We start from the raw sequence: 20,267 nt of genomic DNA, 5'->3' as shown, positions 1-20,267 counted from the left end.
AGAAAGCTAATAGACCTATCCCGTCCTATTCTTATTCTGATGTTTAATATTTGCTTCCATGTTTTGGCTTTCTCATGAGCTACTTGAGGAGTTGTTAACCACCACTGTGCTTGAAACTTTTTCATTCAACAGTTATTTATGGAAACTCTACTATGTGTCAGGTACTGTTTTCAGTCCCAAGCCTACCAAAATTATTAAGATTCCATTCCTGCCCTCAGGAAGACCATAGTCGTTTGGGAGGCAAGGAAATCTAAGTGAAAAGGGGTAAGGAAGACTTCCTGGAGGTGGTGCCATATAAACCAAATCCTGAAGTTTGAATTGGGGTTAACTAGGCTGTTTGAAGAGATAAAACAACTTTAGGCAAAGGGGACAGCATAGACAAGGTCACAAAGGCCAGACTTTGTGATATATGTTCATGTGTGAGAATCTACAGAGCTGTTGGAGATGCTGGGCTCAGGGAGTAGTGGGTACCAAAGCTGGAAAGTTAGGGAAGAATCAGATCAAAGAACACTTCATATGGTAAAATGTAGGGAAAAACAGTTTCAATCCCTTAACTAACCCCACACAATGGGTATGAGATTTTAACCACTAGATCAGTAGGTGGTCCCTGAATGACTTGGTGTTAAAATGGACACAATTTATAATAAAAGCTATTAACATTTTTTTTAAAAAGCAAAAAAAAAAAAAAGTTATTGGCGTTACTGTGAAAAAAATAATGTTTTCTTACCAAATAGATGTGTGAACCTGTTGTCATCTGTGAGACTATGATGATGCTATATGTGAGGTAAATAAAATTTACAGACACATGTTTTTAAACACAGGACAGTATAATAGATATTTTACAACTTGCTACCTTTCGGATTGCCTTTATGAGGTCTATAGAGCAAGTCTGTTCAATGTATGTGTACTAATTAAAAACCTCTGAGTATCAAGACAAAACCTTCCAATTCTTTTTATTATGAAAAGAGGAAAGGAGGTGTCATTGCTTCTCTGGTCTATCTTACTGCCATGAGAGTTGGAGAGGTTGGTTAGGCAATGAGACACAATACTGCTCTCACTCGGGGAGAGGAACAGCCTCCACATGGTCTGATTATGGCTTTCATGCTGTTAGCACTAAGTTCCCTGGGATCAGGATCAGGTGAGAACTCTGTCTCCACACAGGGAACCTCTAGCTGAGAGACATAAATGAAATTAAGTGCTTCTTGTCGCTGGATCGAATCTGCTAGGATGCTGCATATCTGATCTGTGATACAAGGTGAAATCAACTCTGTTGCAAAAAAATATTTTCTAATTGTGTCATTTTAGCAGATTAGAGAATGCCCTACACGTAAAAGTCTCCAAGTGGGCATGTTAAAGTGAAGTGAGCACGTCTCTAGGAAATGTTTACTGTGCATCCATTGTTTCGTGCCTTGCCAGACATAAAGGAGGTACATGATTTCAGCTTATGAAAGACTCAAGAGTTTGGGTGGGAAAGAAAAAGAGAAGACGCTTGACAAAAATACGTAATTATATGAAGCAAGCCTAGTGTGACACTTGGAAGTCCTTAAGTGGAAAGTCCTGTTGGGCAACCAGATTAAAAGGTGAAAGAGGTGGGGTGTGGGTCTGACTCAGCCTTGAAGGACTGGATCTGAGTTGGTGTGACAGGAGAACAGCTTGCATGGAGACGCGGTGTGGGATTAATAACAAGTGAGCGTGTTTATGGGCTGAAAGGACTCCAGGTTGACTGGAGCAGTGGATCACGGTTCAGAGCAATGAGATGTTTGGGGTGTATAAATTGGATCCAGTTTGCTAAAGATCTTAAATTAGCTTCCTATTGTTACCATAACTTTAGCAGTTTAAGCAACACAGTTATTATCTTAAAGATCTTAAATTAGCTTCCTATTGTTACCATAACTTTAGCAGTTTAAGCAACACAGTTATTATCTTACGGTTCTGTAGGTCAGAAATCCAGTGGGCTCAAGGGGTTTCTCTGCTTGAAGTTCATGTGGCCAAAGTGAAGGCGCTGGTCCACCGCACCCTGGGGGTAGAGTCCATTTCTGGGCCTCTGCAGGTTGTGGCAGAATGGACTTCTGTGTGGTTATAGGACTGAGGTCCTTGTCTCCTTGTTGGCTGTCGGAGGGAGGTGGCCCTCGCTTATGGCCCCTTCCTCCATCTTCAAAGCCAACAATGGCAGCTTGACTCTTTCTTCCACCTTGAATCACTCCTGTGCTTCCCCCTCTGCCTCTCTCTCATTCCTCTGCTTCTCTCTTTTACTTTCAAGTACCCATGTGATTACATTGGGCCCACCTGAAGAATCTTCCAGACTCTCTGTTTTAAGATCTGCAATCCTAACTCTATACCCAAGTCCCTTGTGCCATGTGAAGTCACATATGGGGGTTGTAGGGATTAAGTGCCAAAGCTGGGGGTTCGAATGTGATCCAAAAGGTAATTGAGGAGCACTGGTAGGTCCTTGAACAGGGCAAAGGTCTGTGGTGACACAGGGAAAACTGATGATAGGACGACTTCACCCTGCGATCAAGAGTCACAGGCTCTACTGACTGAGCCAGCCAGGTGCTCCTAAGAATTTTATTTTATTTTATTATTTTTAAAAGAGATTTTATTTATTTGAGAGACTGTGTGTGCCTGGGGACATGAGCAGCGGGGAGGGGCAGAGGGAGAGGGAGAAGCAGACTTCCCACTGAGCAGGGAGCCCAATATACGATTTGAACCTGGGAATCTGGGATCGTGACCTGAGCTGAAGGCAGATGCTTAAGCAACTGAGCCGCCAAGGTGCCCCAAGATTTTTTTTTTAAAGTAATCTCTACACAAAGTGTGGGGCTTCAACTTATGACCCTGAGATGACAGCACTGCTTCAAACCAGTTTTATTTAACTATTCATGCAACATTGATTCAGAGGAGAGGCTGAGCAGGTCATAGGAATGGGAGGGATATATGTGAGGTAAATAAAATTTACAGACACGTGTTTTTAAACACGGGACACTGGTGGCTGTTTGGGGCCTTAGTTGGGCTCAGGCAATTCTGCTTTGACCCAAACTGTGAACTCTACTCAGTAGAAGAAAAGAAAAGCTAAACTGTACTCACCCTTCTTAGAAGGTAGTTCATCTAACACCTCCGTGTGGCCAGGCTCATTCCTTCCCAGCTCGGTGTGGTTCAACAAAGGATTCCTTCTAAACATTCGGAGGATTTCTCTTGAGAGTTCTAAAATAAGCACTCTCCATCTCATTACCTTTCCGATGATGTTTGCGCCCCCTTTTAGGAACTGACACCTTAGCCACCCCACCAGGGCTCCCAGCCCTAAACTGCCTCTGGTGATATGTCTTCATTTATTCCCTCATGGGTGCTCCTTTGTGTCACTACCATTTCCGGGGCTGGGGTTGCTGCAGCAAACTAAGCCCCTTTGTGCATGCAGCTTATCTTTGTGTAGGAGAAGAGAGTCAAGAATCAAATAAATATATATCAAAAGATTCCAATATGTAGAAAATAATCAAGTGGGTTAGGAGGATGGAGAACGATGTGGGCAGACACTTGAAAGAGGTGAGGATTGAAGTCTGGGTGAGAGTGTTTCAGGCAGAGGGAAGAGCAAGTGCAATGGCCCTGAGGCCCAGGAGGAGGGGGCCTACTAGGGGCATTCGTGGAAAGCAAGAGGGACACTCGTGCCGGGCTGGAGCAGTGCGAGGAAGAGTCGATGTGTGGGCCGCGCTGTGATAAAGTCACCGAGCCGCGCTAGGCGACGTTCTGAAATCGGGCCTGTAAGCTCTTATACACTGTTTGCTCCAAGATTTTAGTCTGATTCCTGTACAGAAGGATTTATTTGTCTCAAGAAATTTGGACCAAGGAACAAAATAACATATTTCAAGTTCTGGGTATGGATTGCTGCGAAAAATTAACTTGTTATATGCATTTATTGACTATTGTTTATGACATAAACAAAGCTGCTCTTCTTCTATAATAAGAAGGGTTGGTAATATTGTACCTTTCTTATTTTCCATCCTCAACATTATTATACAATAAAGAGCTGAATATATAATATTCTGCCGAGAGGGTAATGAGCAGGATTCAATCACACATTTAAATGAATTTAAAAAAAATTCTGAACCCTGTCCAAGTTCTTCCATCTAAGCATCACTTAAGAATCTGTTTGTTCAGTTGAGTTTCATCTCTGCAGCTGCCAAGCCACTTCGGTACTGCCAGCTCGACTCTCTGATTGCAAAATAAAGGGTGGTCACTTCACAGTGGATGTGAAAAATAAGAGTGTTCCGTGAAAAGAACGCCCTCACAAGGAATCCTGGTAATGGAAAGCTGGGGGCTTCCGGCTGGTGCAGCCCCTCAGCCCGAGGGCAGTTCATTCAGGGGGGTTTTCTCACCTTCCCCACTTCTCAGCCGTCTTTGGCGGCGGGGTGTGTGCTTTTGGAAGATGGATGCACTTTGCTGCAGCTTACATTCATAAATATTTTTGTAGTATAATAGGTTGTCAAAACAAATCTGTGTTTTCCATTTGTGTGTGCGTGAGTGCGTCAGTAGGCCTCTTCATCTTTTTGTCCATCTAGGGGTAGAGCACACATGATTCACTTTTCCTCATTGGGGTGTTTCCTTATGGTGTGGATCTAGGCAGGACTGAGTCGTGAGGAACAGGTAAGTGGGTGGCCATATGATCTGTGCTGCAGCTCCTTTGTCTTTATTTCCATGGTTCTGTGTTTCTGCCGAAAACCTGTGGTGGCTTTTAAGCATTTCAACGGGAAAATCCCATCTGAAGCTTGGCCTTAACTGCATCATTGAACCGTGAAGGGGCAGTCAAGGTGGTCTTACTGATCGCGGTACCCTGCCCGTGTGCATGTAGCATTGTGTCCAGAGCATGGGCACCGTTGCATGGCTTTGGAGTCAGAAGACAAACAGAACTGGGGTGATGTCCACCCAGCCTCATTACTCATTAGCTGTGTGACCTTAGGTGAGCTCCTTAACGTCTCTGAGCTTCCACTTCCTGTTCTGTACAATGAGAGAGCTAATGCCTCCTTCCTAGGGTGGCTGTGAGAATTACATGAGATGATATGAGTAAAGCACTTACTGCAGTGCCTGCGCCTGCTAAGTGCTCTGTAGATGGTAGTCATTTTTATGATCATCATTTTTCTTTGGCTTATTTCATTTTGATGGCACAGCAAGCAGACTTGGCATAAAGTAGCAGTCTTCCTGGTGCGTGGAAATATAGGCCCCTGGAGGATAGCGCGTCAAACCCTGAAACCCAACATATACCTTCCTTTGCATATTCACAATATTTTTCTCCCTTCAAGTAAACCTGGAGAAAACATTTTGTTGCTTGCTGCCTGAATTGGCCAGCAGTTCTAGTTTCCAAGGAGATTGTAAATGGATGTATTTGTGTATGCTGATTTGCCTCAACTTTAGAAGAATTCCTCAGGGAATTCTTCAAAAGAAACAGAACATAATGGAGATGTTTTTTCTTTTTGCATAAGCTGTAGAAGTGTGTGTGTGTGTGTCCTTCGTGATCTAAAAGTTACTTAGAAGTGGTCAGGCAAAATGGAAAGATTTGCTAATGAAATATTTATCTCCCTATGACTGCAATTTTATGTCTCTTCAAATTAATTTATCTGGGGCTTTTGCTGTTTAGAAAAGCATTTAGTGCAATTTAGAATTACAACTCGGATATTCTATACCAACTGCAGTGCTTGATGTAACCCTCTAACTTCACTATGGTTACATCACAAAGGAGGGTAGAACTGAAGTCTGTTTTTCTACTCTAGAAAATCCCAAGCACCTGTTCAGTGTCTATCCTAGATAGGTATTCGATATTAAGTAATTGATAGTAAAGGTTTCTTCCTGATGCACAGTTTTCATTAGTGGCTTGGAGTGAAGAATTGTACATTAGTATTTGAAAAAATCATGGACCGCTGAGCAGAGGATGCAGCTTTCAAAGGCTCTTGGTTCTAATTCTCGACTAACAACGACAGTCACATGACATTGGCCTCTGTTTCCATTCAGCCCGTTGTCAGAGGGACTAATAAACTGATATGCCTCCTAGCCTCATAAGGAGAATCGTTGAGGTGCAGTGTTTTCTGTATCTAAGTGCTGAAAGTCTTCACTTAGAACCCGGTGTTGTTCTTTTCCCAGAACTCCCCCATTTTTCACATCTGTAGTAGTGATCACCCTTTATTTCACAGTCAGAGTTGAGCTGCATGACTGAACTGCCTTGGGTCCAGGACTGATTGACCCATTCATTCATCATTCATCATACATTCGTTCAGCATTGAGTGGCATAGTCTGTTATAAAGGATATACGTCTTAGGGTCAAGAAGATTGGGATTTTCATCCAGACTCTCTCACCAGCATTGTGATCTCAGTAAAATTACTTACCTTTATGGCTTCCAGTTGACATCTATGGACATAGGGTGTTGTGATGAATGCACATGAGAATAAGAGAAATGCCTGCATAGTGTATTTCTCTACAAATATAGCTCATTTCCCACCAACTGTGCACGTCGTGCATCCAGGGGGTTAACTTAGTCCTTATCCTCAAGAAGGTTTATAATCTAGATGGGGGATAAGTAAAAAGGAATAATTATAATACTAAGTTTAAGCAATAGCTGTCCTGATTTATGAAAAAAATGGCTCTGAGGGTAGTTGGGATAAAAAGAGTGTGTGATAACCAGGGTTCAATAGGAGAATCTAATGAAACATGGTTGGCAGCCAATCTCAGCCTCTTGAACTGGAGCTCCGCCTTGGGCAATGCCTTCTTCTCCAGTGGCTAAGTTGTAGGGAGACCACAAAGCTAGAGCTCTCATGGCTCTTTGCTATCAAGGGGATTTTGTTTAGCTCTGTGTTAGTAATGTTGGATTAAGTATTAGTAAAAAGTTTTCTCATCTACTCCTGAGTAGATTCAATGGCACATTAATGTGCTTCTGCTTCCATTATCTTTAATATTTTTAATCCAAAATGTATGCAATGGGTTGGGAGTGCTAGGGGATGTGCCCAGCCCCCATAAGCAGATTCATTACCACCCCATCTGCCACCCCAAATGCTAAATCCCAGGAACACCACTGTTTTGCAGTATGTTATATTTTACAAGACTTTGAGGAAAGAGAAACACAGAAAGATAGTGGCAATCACTGCAGGGCTAGAGAGACAGAGAGCATAAGGTTAGAGCTAAAACTTCTAAAAAGCAACTGGAGTGTTGGAAAAAAGGAACAGAGGGAAGAATTGAATACGTTTACCGGGGAATTAATGAACAGGCTAAAGGTATTATGTAGGCAGAGAGCATATGGAAAAGGGGGAGATGAATCATGGAAGAAGGCAGCCAGTATTACCACACAATTTATTCATTTCATCTTGAGAAGCGTAGTGTGTGTGTGTGTGTACATACACACACATATGTGCACACGCACAAGTTAACTTTTTCATTTATACATGGTTGGAGGAAGAAAAAGTTACTAAGTCCAGCCCGTACTATATGAGAGAGGAGAAGGGTGTCTACCGCGACAGTGTCATGATGGCCAATGAGTTCTGCAGTGCTATATCTAAGTCCATCTTCTGGGGAATTCTCTAGTAGTTATAAAGAGAAAACCATAGAGCACAGGGAGGGGTTGCAGAGGGCTGAGATCTGTTTGAAGGTGGCAATCTCTTTTACTTCCTGGCACTTTTATTGTCCTGAACCCCCACTTCTGGAATTCAATACTCCCTGTCATGCCAAATGTTTGGTGTTGCCCAAGCCCAAATAGCTTCTGGTAGGGGTGTCTCTTGCAAGAGTACTATAGAGTGAAAATGCGAGGCTTGGAGGGATTGAAGATTTCTGAAAGAGTATGGCAAGGCGAGGCAAGTTTGAAAGCCTCTACAACCTGAGGCTTTAGAGGGAGGGAGGGGAAAGGAAACTTCTCCCTAAGTATTTCTGGTAACAAATATTTTTTGTTATTGGATGTAATTGTCGTGTTGAGGATAGAGCTAAGGGGACCGTGTGGAACAGGTGAGGATGGGAAAAGATAAAGAGCATAAGAGTCTGAGAATGAAAGTGAAGGGGGAAAGTCCCAGAAGGGGCCCAGAACAGTTGAATAAATGGCTGAGCCTGGAAGCTATAAGAAGAGGCTCCAAGAAGGTGGGCCTGCCCGAGGCCAGAGGTTGGTCAGGCATGTAGCTGTCCTGCTAGCCTACAAACGGAAACCTCCCGAAGTTGGAACGGAACAGCCAGCACAAGCCCAGGTAGCAGAGCAGTGACACCTGTACTAAGCCTAAGGGCTAGAACTGTGTTGTTCCTGTAGGAGCAAGTTTGGGAACGGTCCTTCCTGGCAGGATATTCTCTACACAGCTTGGCTATTTCAGCTGTGTTCCAGCACTGTGCACTGCTCCAAGTTGGTGTATGGAAATCATAATCCAGCACAGAGCCTTGAAAAAGCTCCTGACCATAATGAGTTCTTAGCTTACATTTGAGCAAGTAAAGAAAATGTAGCAGTTTTACGTAATTAAAAATGAAAATATAATTTAACAGTGTCAAAAAGATAAAAGAGTAAAAATATCTCTAAAACAAGAACAGAGGGCAGCCCAGATGGCTCAGCGCTTTAGCACCACCTTCAGTCCAGGGAGTGATCCTGGAAACCCGGGATCGAGTCCCACGTCGGGCTCCCTGCATGGAGCCTGCTTCCCCCTCTGCCTGTGTCTCTGCCTCTCTCTCTCTCTCTGTGTCTCTATGAATAAATAAATAAAGTCTTTAAAAAACATAAAACAAGAACAGGGCTTATGAAATAAGATGTTATAAATCAAAGATATTATAGAAGAAAACCAATTAATGAAGAATAAGGTTGTTGAAATAACAAAACGAAACATAATGGACTGGACATAATGGAAGAGTAAATTAATGAGGCATAAAATTGACTTGAAGAAATACTAAATACTAACTGATCTAATATTTAGTGAGTGTTTGCTATGTGCTGAGCATTATTCAAGCAGTTAACATGTATTATCTCATTTAATCCTCACGAGAATCATATACATCCCCTAAGTGATTTGGCAAAAGTCACACAACCGATCCTGAATGCAAGAAGAGCCCTGGTATTTGACCACTGCACTATAATACTAACTTCCAATATTTGTCGAAATTTACCATAAAGAAATAAAGAGATGGAAGGAACATTGAGATGGAATAAATCCCAGACCTTATAAATAAAAAGCTGCATTTGAACAAATCCCCAGGTAGTTGTTACACTCCGTACTGGTTGAGATGAGTCCTTTCATCATTAGTCCCAAGGAGAGATGCTGCAGTCAGCATACTTGGACTGAGAAAACAATTTTCCTTAGTGAAATTTCAAAAAGTCCAGGAGAAAAATCTGGAAACTGGAAAGCCAGGTGGAACTCCTTGCCAACTCATGTGTTAAACAGAGGAACACACTTACCCTAGTTTCTATATATTTCAGTCAGCCTGAGGCCCTGGAGGCCTCTTGTTCAGTTAGATGGTAGCTTCCAGAAACAAGAAGAATGCTTGCTGGGAGACAAGGAGGAGGGATGAGGTGTGCCTCGGGCCGTGGGCTGCGAATGCATGGAAATGTGAGTGTGTCTGCGTGTGCCCCCTTCCGCCTTGTGATGGGGGTGCAGCTATCAGAGAATGCAGCACGGTTTACTTGTCTCCCTCTCTTTTAGACTGTGAGCACCTTGAGAGTTAGAACTGTTGTCTTACTCTTTGTACCTGTAAAACCGTAGCACGGTTCCTGGCCTATAGAAGCGCACAATGTATTTTTGCTTCTGCTGTTGTTGAAGGCTTAATAAAATTATCTTCCAGTCTTTTTTCTTTTTTTTTTTTATTTATTTATGATAGTCACAGAGAGAGAGAGAGAGAGGCAGAGACATAGGCAGAGGGAAAAGCAGGCTCCATGCACCGGGAGCCCGACGTGGGATTCGATCCCGGGTCTCCAGGATCGCGCCCTGGGCCAAAGGCAGGCGCCAAACCGCTGCGCCACCCAGGGATCCCTCCAGTCTTTTTTCTTAAGGTATAATGAGCGAATCTCTTCTTTCATCGTCTGTTGAGAACTCCCTTGAATACTCTGGGCGGATGGACACACAAAAACATTAGGAAACACTACTCAACAGTCCCTAGGACAATTTGTCAAAATAGTTGTCATTCTGGATGCCAATGCCAGGTGATAGGTGGTGGATGCCCGGTGCTGGGCTGAGAAGGGTTCTGAGGCTGCCTCTGGGCCCTGGCAGGAAAGAGCACTCCGATTCCCTAGTGATGTGTGTCAGGGCAAGGGAATGGGAGGGAGCAGCAAGTGCCACATATTTGCCCTGGGAAAGCCCCATCCGCCAGCCACCTCTGAAAGCCAACCAAGGCTGAGTTAGGGTGACATGGGCCGTCAGTGAGGGCCAGTTCTTTGACAAAGCTCTTAAATGCCGGGTTACCAAACTTTCAGAAGAGTACCTTGTTCTGAGGTGACATGAGAAAATCAACATGGACTTGGGATCTTCTTAAACTGAACCACACCTGTTTATCTCGATTCCTAGCAATCAAGGGAGCCATAGTGGGACAAGCTGATCAGAGGAGCCTGTGCCAGTTTATGTGAATTTGATTTCTGAGCTCCCAAGATCTCTGTTGGCAAGACAGGATTTCTGAGAATTTGTCACCATTCCTGCTGGCGTATAGGGTGGAGGACTGCTGCGCCGGTCGGGGCCCCGCACCCTGCTCGGCTCTTCATTTCTTCCCCACTCTCCTCAGCCAGCCACAGCATTAGGGGCTGAGTCCGCTTTCATGAGACTGACTTCACGGCCTGTCACCTTTGTCAGGTCGTTGCCTGTTGTCCCATCAAAGATTTTACTTGGCGGGGTCCCTGGGTGGCGCAGCGGTTTGGCGCCTGCCTTTGGCCCAGGGCGCGATCCTGGAGACCCGGGATCGAATCCCACGTCGGGCTCCCGGTGCATGGAGCCTGCTTCTCCCTCTGCCTGTGTCTCTGCCTCTCTCTGTCTCTGTGTCTCTCATGAATAAATAAATAAAACCTTTAAAAAAAAAAAAAGATTTTACTTGGCGGTTTTACTTTTTTTTCTTTTCGTGTTTTCTAAAAGTGCTTTCACTTCCCAAGATACTTAAAGGCCTCTAATGTTTTCCAGCAAGGCAAAGCATTAAAGGGCCTGAGGATGACAGACAAGGGCTTAGGGAATTGTAAGATCAGACGTATGATGAGATGAAAGAGTCACGGGGCTCTGTTTGGCTTAGTTATTATATTGAAAAAATCATGGACTTCGGTATCTGACGGCCCTAGGTAGAATTTTGACTTTCTATTCTACAATCTGTGAGTTGAGAAAGTCACTGTTTCCTCATCTGTAAAATGGGCGCAGTAACACACCTTCAGGATGCTGAGTGTATAAACGTGTGACACATTAATAACGTCTCAGCAAAAAATGTGACTTTTCCTTTCTTCTATTACCTGGTTTCACTGCACACGAGCTGCTGGTACCAATCTTAATTTTAAAGGAGCCCAGAGTGAATGTGTGACGGGCACTGGGGGTTATTCTGTATGTTAGTAAATTGAACACCAATAAAAAAAAAAATAAAAAAAATAAATAAAAAAAAAAAAATAAAGGAGCCCAGAGGAATATTCGGCCAAAGTTTCATGTTCAGACTCCCAGAGAGGGGATACTTCCGTACTCTAACCTGTTACCTAACCCAAATCTCTCGTGTTTTAATTTATTCCGTAACGTGAAGAAAAGCTGATCCTCATGCTGATCAGGCCACCCTGCCCCCAGAAGACCTAGATGTGGGGACTGAGGGCCTGAGAACCATAAAGCTGGAGTAGAAGGTGGCACCTCCTGGGTCACCTGCCTTCGGGCCTGGGGCCGGGAGGAAGCCCTCCCGCTCATGCGGCCCTGACCCCGACCCCGCGGGGGCTCCGTCGGGAGAAGGGAGGACATGCCCTCAGCTGTGGACCTCGCATCCTGAAGAGGGGAGGCTGGCATCTGTGATGCTGGAGGGTCTCCGAGGTAAGATCTTTCCCAGTCTATCTGACCTGTGAGAAGGTGATGGAAGAAGCTGGGGCGCCCTCCAGTCGTCAGACACGGACCCAGGAGTCTCCGTGTCGCCCTCTGTCCAAGTCGCAGGGACCAGCTTGCTTCTGGGTCACCGCTGAGGCGCAGGTAGCAGGGGGTGAGGTACGAAAGCAACTCTTTGTGTGGCACCCCCGGCCCCGGCCTAGTCCTGACATCCGGAAAGCGCCAGGATGACTGACTTCCCTGGGAGACTACTGTCCCCCCCCCCCCCCCCCCCCCCGGCCGTCCCAACTCAGGAACTTGGAGCTCACGTGGAGTCTGCTCTTCCCTTCGCTTTTGGGTTTAGGGTGGTCGCTGTGAGAGGGGCCTGAGTGGGACGCCTGGTGAAGGAAATCCTCCAAGAAAAGACATGCCATGCAGACTTGGGAGCACCAAAACCAAAGCCGTCGCGGTTTGGGGGCTGAGATGGCTTCAGTGGGCCCGTTATTTGTAGGAAATAGGTTCCCACAAGAAAGCCTCGGTGCCCCCAGGGAGCCAACACGGGCGTTTCTATGGCTACTGCGCTCCTCCTGCCAAGCAGCTTAGTGACACCGCGAGGACCCAGGAACTCCAGGCGGAGGCAGGGCCCTTGCCAACAGCCGCTTCATGGTCTTGACATCAAAGGGAAGCAAATATGGGAAAATCCAGAGAGGAACCCATTAGATTAGTGAGTGAGGCCGATGAACCCCTTTGGGGACTAAAAACAAACAATAAATGAAACAAACAGACAAAAAAACCCCAAGAAAAAGCGATGCCCAGAAAGGAGGAGAAAAAGGGAAATGAGCACGAGTGTCGCAGGGGCCTATGGAGCTCCGGGAAGGAATGGCGCGCAGTGTCACCGGCTAATTACTGGGTAGGATCTCCTGCCAGAATGGAGGAGAACACAACCAAGGGGAATCAGCCTCCCTCTCGGGCACGTACTCGCTTCCCCAGTTAGGCCCCTGGGGCTCTGATTTCTTGGCTGCAGATGGGGCATGTGGGGTTCTCATGATTTCCCTTGCTGCGGCCAGCGTACCCCACGCCGTGTCCCCGGTGCCACCTGACGACAGCCCGGGCCCGAGACACCGAGACACCTGAGTTGGGGCAGAGCTATAGCCAAACCAGCTCAATTTCAGACCGAATTTTCCATTCTCACTTCACCTCACTGCCCCGGATCAGATGATGGCAACCTCTGCGCCCTTCCACAGCCACCGAGAGGCTGAGGGGCCTTCCAGAACACTGGGCCTGTCAGCGTCTCCATGAGCTAAGCAGTTGTCTCTTCAGAGCCAGCAGGTCAGTCCTTCAGAGTCCCTGTCACCACCCTCCTCCCCAAACATTTGCACCCCAGTGCCGCGCCACCATGTGACCAGATCAAATGGCCTTTCTCCACATTTAGGGTATAAGGACACAAGTGGCGTTTAGGACACAGGAAATGTGTCTTTTCCTTAAATGTCTCATGATTATGGAGGATTCTCACAGGTTTTGGAGTCAGGAAGTCTGTGTCTGCATTCATGACTTGCAGTCATGAGGGAACCTTGAGAATTGTGTTCTTTCCTGCCATTTGCTTTTCTGGAGGTCCTTGCTCTTTCCCTCCACCGCGTCCTTGTGCACTTGGTGCAACCCTTAGGGCATTCATTATGCTCTATGTTACCACAGTTCGAATTCTTGATGTCTCATTCCCTATAGATTATAAATTTGGAGGCACAAGGGATGGCATTTTATTCACCTTGGTTTTTCATCAACATACCAAGCAAGGTGCCTGGCACATAAATGTTTGGTGAATTCTCAGAGTCTAGCATGGGAACCATGATAAGGCAACAGTGTCTCCCTGAAGGCAGGTGCCTGGTGGCCCCATATTAAGTCACCTGTCTCAGTTTGTATTGCAGCCTCGGCCGGTATGGTGAGTCACAGTTGAAATCTCTCATTTCAAGTTGTTTGAGGGTCAATTTGTATGCTTTGTGTTCTTCAGCTTTTCTTTGGGTTATGGTCCTTGGGGTTTTTTATTATCATTTTTCCTGGATTTTTTTGCCCAGCCCTCTGATACTAAAGATGCCATACACTGACTCCTGTAACCTCAGGAGTCTTGAAATCGGGATGATCTGGTAGGAAAGATTGGAGCTCTAATCAAACAATGGCTTTTAAAGTGTCAAATGCTCCACTGGGAAGCAGTCATTTGATTAATGGATACAGAGACATTTTTTTCCTTCTATTACTTTTTTCCTACTTTGCTTTAAAGTAGAAATGAAAGCTATTTACAGTAGGTATGGTTATCTCCTTTTTTCTAAGTGTATCAGGAAATTTGTAGACTACTTTGGACCTCTGTATTACCAGAGGCAATTAATTAATTAATTGAATTGGTCCTCATGGCACCACATTCATAATTTATAATGTCAGTGATAACTTATGATGTCAGCAACTCCTCAGGGTTTGATGGTGCTCAGTTCTGAGAAGAGTATTAAAGAAATGCAAGCCATGGCGATAGTAGACATTTGTGATGATTTTGAACTGCCCAGGGCTTGAACCTGTTTGCAGAGTTTTCATCTTGTGAGACAATGTCTTACCATCACCAAAGAAGGTGAAAATGCCAAATGCTTGTTTTTCTGGTCCTTCCTGCAGCCACAGAATGGACATGTGACTTGATGCTATGGACTGAACCGTTGTGTCTCTCCAAAGTTCATATATTAAAGCCCTGACCCCCAATGTGATGGTATTTGGAGGTGGGGCCTTTGCAAGTTAATTACGTTTAGAAGAAGTCATGAGGGTAGGGCCCCATCATGGGATTAGTGTCTCTATAAGAAGAGACCAGAGAGTTTTTTCTTTCTGTCTCTGCCATGTGAACCCACAGGAAGAAGAAAGCTGTCAGCAAACTAGGAAGAGGGCTTTCAGCAGAAACCAACTCTGCTAGTTCCTTGATCTTAGACCTCCCACCTTCCAGAACTGTGAGAAATAAATGTCTGATGTTTATTCAAACCACCCAATCCATGATATTTTCTTATAGCAGCCAGAGGAGACAAAGGCATCTAGAGTCTACCATCTGGGTGCGGTCACCCCCTTTTTGGGAAGCTGATGAAACAAAGAAACTTAGAAGACTTGAATTCTATCCTAGGAAGGGTGTTGATCACAGCAGCGGCCACACAGAGGTTTCTGAGGTTTTTGGGGCAACAGTTCTATTTGCAGTGTCCTGTGTCCAGCAGTGGAGCTGTTGGCAGTGTACACTGGGAGGGCTGTGTCCAGTGTTACTAGGAATTTGTCTTCACAGGGCCAACCAGTAATGTGGTGGGAACTGGGGCCTCACTTTTGGCCATATAGCCTCTAAGCCTAATTTTCTAAGCCTCCTACAGTTTCTGTGCCCTACATAAGACATATTAATAAATTCTTTTTCCTGCTTTAATTAGTCAGAGTTAGTTCCTAATACTTGCCTCTGAGAACTATGATTGATCCATTGGCCACGCCCTCTGCAATTTATAGTCTTGGGTTGGAGGTGACTTACATACATGAAACATCTGGAATATATAATTTAGTGCATAGTTTTGTCCAGTACATTGTGCTTGCTACTAAAAATATTACTGGAATGGAGAATAGGAAGAGAAGGTCTAGTGTAATGGTTCGGCTCCAGACTAGATTCAGGAATCCCCAACTGAAATGACTTTAAGGGCTATGCAGATAAAGTAAATAAATTCAAAAGATGGAGGTTTGGAAAAATTAAGCAAGATAATGTTTATAAAGCACAGCGCATTGTTTGTAGTAAATGCACAAAAGTGGTATCAAAGTGATAACGACGAGGGCTAAGGCAATAAAAATAGCCAGGACTTAGTCAGTGCTTACTGTGAGCCAGACCCTGATCTAGTGGTCTATTCGTTGGTGACCACATGGCCAGTTTGCCTGGGGTGAGCCCTGGGGTATCCCGTTTAGTTTAGCATTGACCTTGGATTTTTCATTTTTTGACAGTATTTTTAAAATTAATAGTTGCATTAAAATAAGTCAAAATAGCTTTCTATCATTGCTTTGCCTAACCTATGATAGAATCAATCAATGGCAGCTCATCTCTTTTTTTCCAATCCCTTCCAGACATGACATAAGTAACACTTACTTCCCATGGTCTGCATTCAGAATGCTTATTGTTAAAATGAGGTGCTCCCAGGCAGGAGCAACCAGGGACAGCTAACTCCTTCCAGGTTGAGTGGAGTTGGGGAGGACAATTCCATTTGTTGTTCCTGCTGGTGGCTTGGTGACCTGATAGACATACCAAGGCCCATGAGACATAGCGCACAAGACAGGTATTGGGGACAATATGGTTGAGAAACTGATTAAAGCATGCGAATGTGTACCAAGAATGATTACTCTGCTTATATTGTTATTCTGAATGTTCAGAAAGTCACTATAAAGTTCAAAAAATTGTTTTTGGCTTTAATGTATGTGGATATGTATTATTTTATTTTCTTTGAAAGAATTTATTTCTGAAATAGTTTTTGAATAGAACTATTTTATAGGTCCACCAAAAAATAAAAAAAATGTTGATCAGTAAATAAATATTTCAAAAATAGTATGTATTTTACTTGTTTTTAGTGCTGGTTTTCACTTTCGGAAGTATTTATTTATTTATTTTTGAAAGCTTTATTTATTTGAGAGAGAAAGAGAGAGAGCAGGTCAGGCACAGGAAGAAGGAGAGAGAATTCCAAGCAGACTCCATGCTGAGCGCAGACCCCTGCATGGGGCTTGATCTGACTACCCTGAGATCATGCAGGGCATTTTATTTTAGACAATGAATTATAAGGTCACCTTACTTCTTTTTATTTACTCATTTAATCTTCAGAATTACCCTCTGAAACAGATTTTTCTTTTGAAGTTTCCATTTATAGTTAAGGAGCCTGAGGGCTAGTGATGTACCATAAAATAATTTGCTTAACACACTTAGCTAGTCAGGAGCAAGCTAAGATTTCAAACTTGGCAATTTGGTTTTAGAGTCTTTGCTCACAAACATTACTCAAAAGTAGATTTCACAGAAAATGTAGGACTCTAGCCCAAAGACCTGCCCTCTTCCCCGACCCAGACACTTATTAGCATAAATGTAGGGCAATGCACTTCCCCTCTCTGAGCTTCTGATTCTTTATAAATGGAAGTGCTCCTGCCTATCTCATAGAATTGCTGCAAGGATTCAGTGAATTAACATAAAAGAAAGTGCTTTCGTAAGCTGAAGGTGCTGTACAAATTTAACATCATCATATGTAGAACTTTTCCGTAAATCTAATGCAGCACTGTGTGGGCTGATGCCCCAAGCTGAAATCAGGGACAGGTGATTTCTCTTTGTTGCTCCAATTTTTATTTCCACTTGACTAGATTGGAAGATAGCTTTTCAAATGCATGTAGAGAAACACACTGTGCTCTTAAATATCAAGGACCCTTATACTGATAAAAGGAAGCACAAGCATGTGTGGTTGAATTGTCCTGAGGACACAGAATCTTGGAATCAAGGGACCTGATGGATTTAAAATCTGGTCTACTCCATTAGAGGCATCTGCCGGCAAAGAACCATTTTGTACTTGTGTCTCTGATTTCTTGGACTCTTGCTGCCTAAAATCTAGGTGGAAACTGGAAAAAAGACCCATATCACTGTGACTGGCTGATGGGCTTTTTAATGATCCCATGAAGGGAAGAAGATGATTTCCTGTCCTCATGGCCATTGCTCAGGTCTAACCAGTACTCCTTGGACAACACAGGAGTTCTAATTACCTCGAGTCTGAATTCCTCTGACCCATTTGCTTTACGGTGCTACATAGATTTTTCTGAAATGTAAACCTCATCATTCCACTGTCCTGCTAGCAATCCTTCAGTAACTACCCTTGTCCTTAGGATGAAGTTTAAAGCCCTTTGCATGGTGGAGTAAACATCTATGATTTTTTTTTTCCTGCCCCACTCACTCCACATGGTTTGGGTGGATTTGACTAAATTCCGTGGAACCAAGAGTGGTGATGTGACCCAGGCCTGGCTAATCATAGCATTAGGGATTAGTTCAGGGATGGGCATAAGATCCAAGCCAATGGAAGTTGGGTTGGGAGTTAAAAAGAGATTCCTGATAACATCAACTAAGTCCCGTAACCAGCTATGTTGAAAAAGTAATTTACCTCTTGAACTTGAGTAACTTGAGTTCCTGCGTTCCACATTTTATTATTTAAGCTATTTGAATTATTTTTCTATGACCTAAAACCAAAAGATTCTTAACTAACATAATAATTCATGAAGTTATTCATGCTCTGGCAAGGCTTACCTCTCTGACTCATCTCCTTTTTTCTTGATATACTATGTTGAGTTCCCCAACACACCATGCTGCTTTATGCCTCTGGGTCTTTGCACAGGCTGTGGTCTCTACCTACAATGCCTTTCACTGTCGTGCTCTTCTTCTTCACCCTCCAATCTTATTCTATTCACCATTCAAAATATCACTTGAGAAGGATGTCTATCAGAAGACTCCCCTGAAACCTCAGTGTGATTGAGTTGCTGCTTCCTGTGTTTGTTTTCTCAGAACAGTTATCCCTCCACAATGTAACCACTGGCATATTTCTTGCTCTTCCTTTTTTACATTATAAGTTCCTTGGGGAAAGGAACTATGTCTTATTTTACTGTGCATCCCTACCTCTTAGGGGGACAATGTTATGAGGTTCAATAAGTGTTGATTGAATGAATAGAAACAGTTCATACATGGCTAAAATTTTCTCTAGTCCAGATCATTTTTGGCACACTAAGGAAATTTATCTGATGTGATGGGGGTTCTATGCCCTTCCTAGCCAGATTCTATTTAGATTAAATTATTATTTAGAGCAAATGTTACTTCATACCCTAATACATTAAAATTACTCCTTCTCCAAGACAGAGACAGTCTTCGAATCAATGAGACTTGGATGGGTGTCTCCATTAGCCTCCAAACAGGTCTAGCTAGGCTGATCTCAGAATGAGTTGCTGGCAGGAAATCTCAGAATGGATCCTGACTAGTTGGCTTGGGAGTGGTTGGATGTGATAAGCTCAGGAAATGATGTAACTGTCACAGTGCTTCTAGAGAGTTATTCACCTTCCACTCATTTCTCAACCCACCCGAACTGGCTCCTACCCCTTCTGTAGAAACAGCTCTTGCTCAAGTCATCACTATACGATTGTCACAAATCACATATGCATATGCATTTTGGTCCTTCTTTGAGCGCTCATCAGCATTTCAATACACACCACTGCTGCCTATCTTAAACACTCACTTCTCTGGTCTTTTTCTACTCCAGCTTTACGCTTACCTTTCCATGCCTCTTGTGTCAGCCTCTTTTTCAAGTTCATCTCCCTCCACACAGACAACTGGACCCTCAAGCCTCAGTCCTGGCCTTCCTCTGTTGACATTCTCCATTCTCTTCTTACAAAATCTTATCAGCATCCAAGCCTTCAATTATCCCCACTATGTACATGACTCACAAATTTGTATCCCTAGCCTAACTTTTCACTTAAGCATCAGACTTGTTTGTATAATCGTTCCCTAACAGCTCTACTTAGATGACATTTCAAACTCGACATGTCTAAAACAAAACTATGGATCTTTGGTCCCAAATGTAGTCCTCAATCTGTGTTCCCAATCTCAATGGAGAAGGACTATCTTATATCCAGTTACTAAAGTTAGAAACCCAAGTGTCATCTGTGATACCTTCTTTTCTCTTTTAGTCAATCCATCTGTAGGCCAGTTGAATTTATGGGAATATCTTTTGAATCTTTTCATCTGCTTGTATTTACCACTGCTACCAAATCAAAGCTTTTGCTCCATTACAATCATCTTTTGAATGCTTCTCTAACTTATACTTTTTCCCTCCTTCAGTATATTTTCAACCCTGTTATGATAATCATCTTTTAAAAACGTACATCTGTTTTGTGTCACCACACTGTTTAAAAAATCTTCAATGGCATCCCATTGCTCTTCACTGGACAGGCCCTACGTGGTCTCACCTTTACCTATATTTCCTGCCTCATCTTGTACTTGTATTTTTGGTTTCTTAACTTTCTCTTCTTTGGGTCACATTGGCTCTCATTCAACCATTCCTTTTTGCCATGCTGCCCATTTTTACATTACAGACATTTTTACATATTCCATTCACTCCCTTCTTGATCTGATTAAGTCCTACTGACTCTTCAGCTTTTAGTTCAGTGGTCATTTCCTCAGAAGAGCCTTCCATGGCATGACAGTCTAGGGCTCCTCCGTGCTCTCATGGTTCTGAGCACCACCCATTCATAGCACTAACCGCAGTTCTAACTGTACCTTT

Source organism: Canis lupus, chromosome 36 (genome assembly GCF_011100685.1).
Source record: "Canis lupus familiaris isolate Mischka breed German Shepherd chromosome 36, alternate assembly UU_Cfam_GSD_1.0, whole genome shotgun sequence".
Classification (NCBI taxonomy): Eukaryota; Metazoa; Chordata; class Mammalia; order Carnivora; family Canidae; genus Canis; species Canis lupus.
This window is presented reverse-complemented; position numbering follows the sequence as displayed.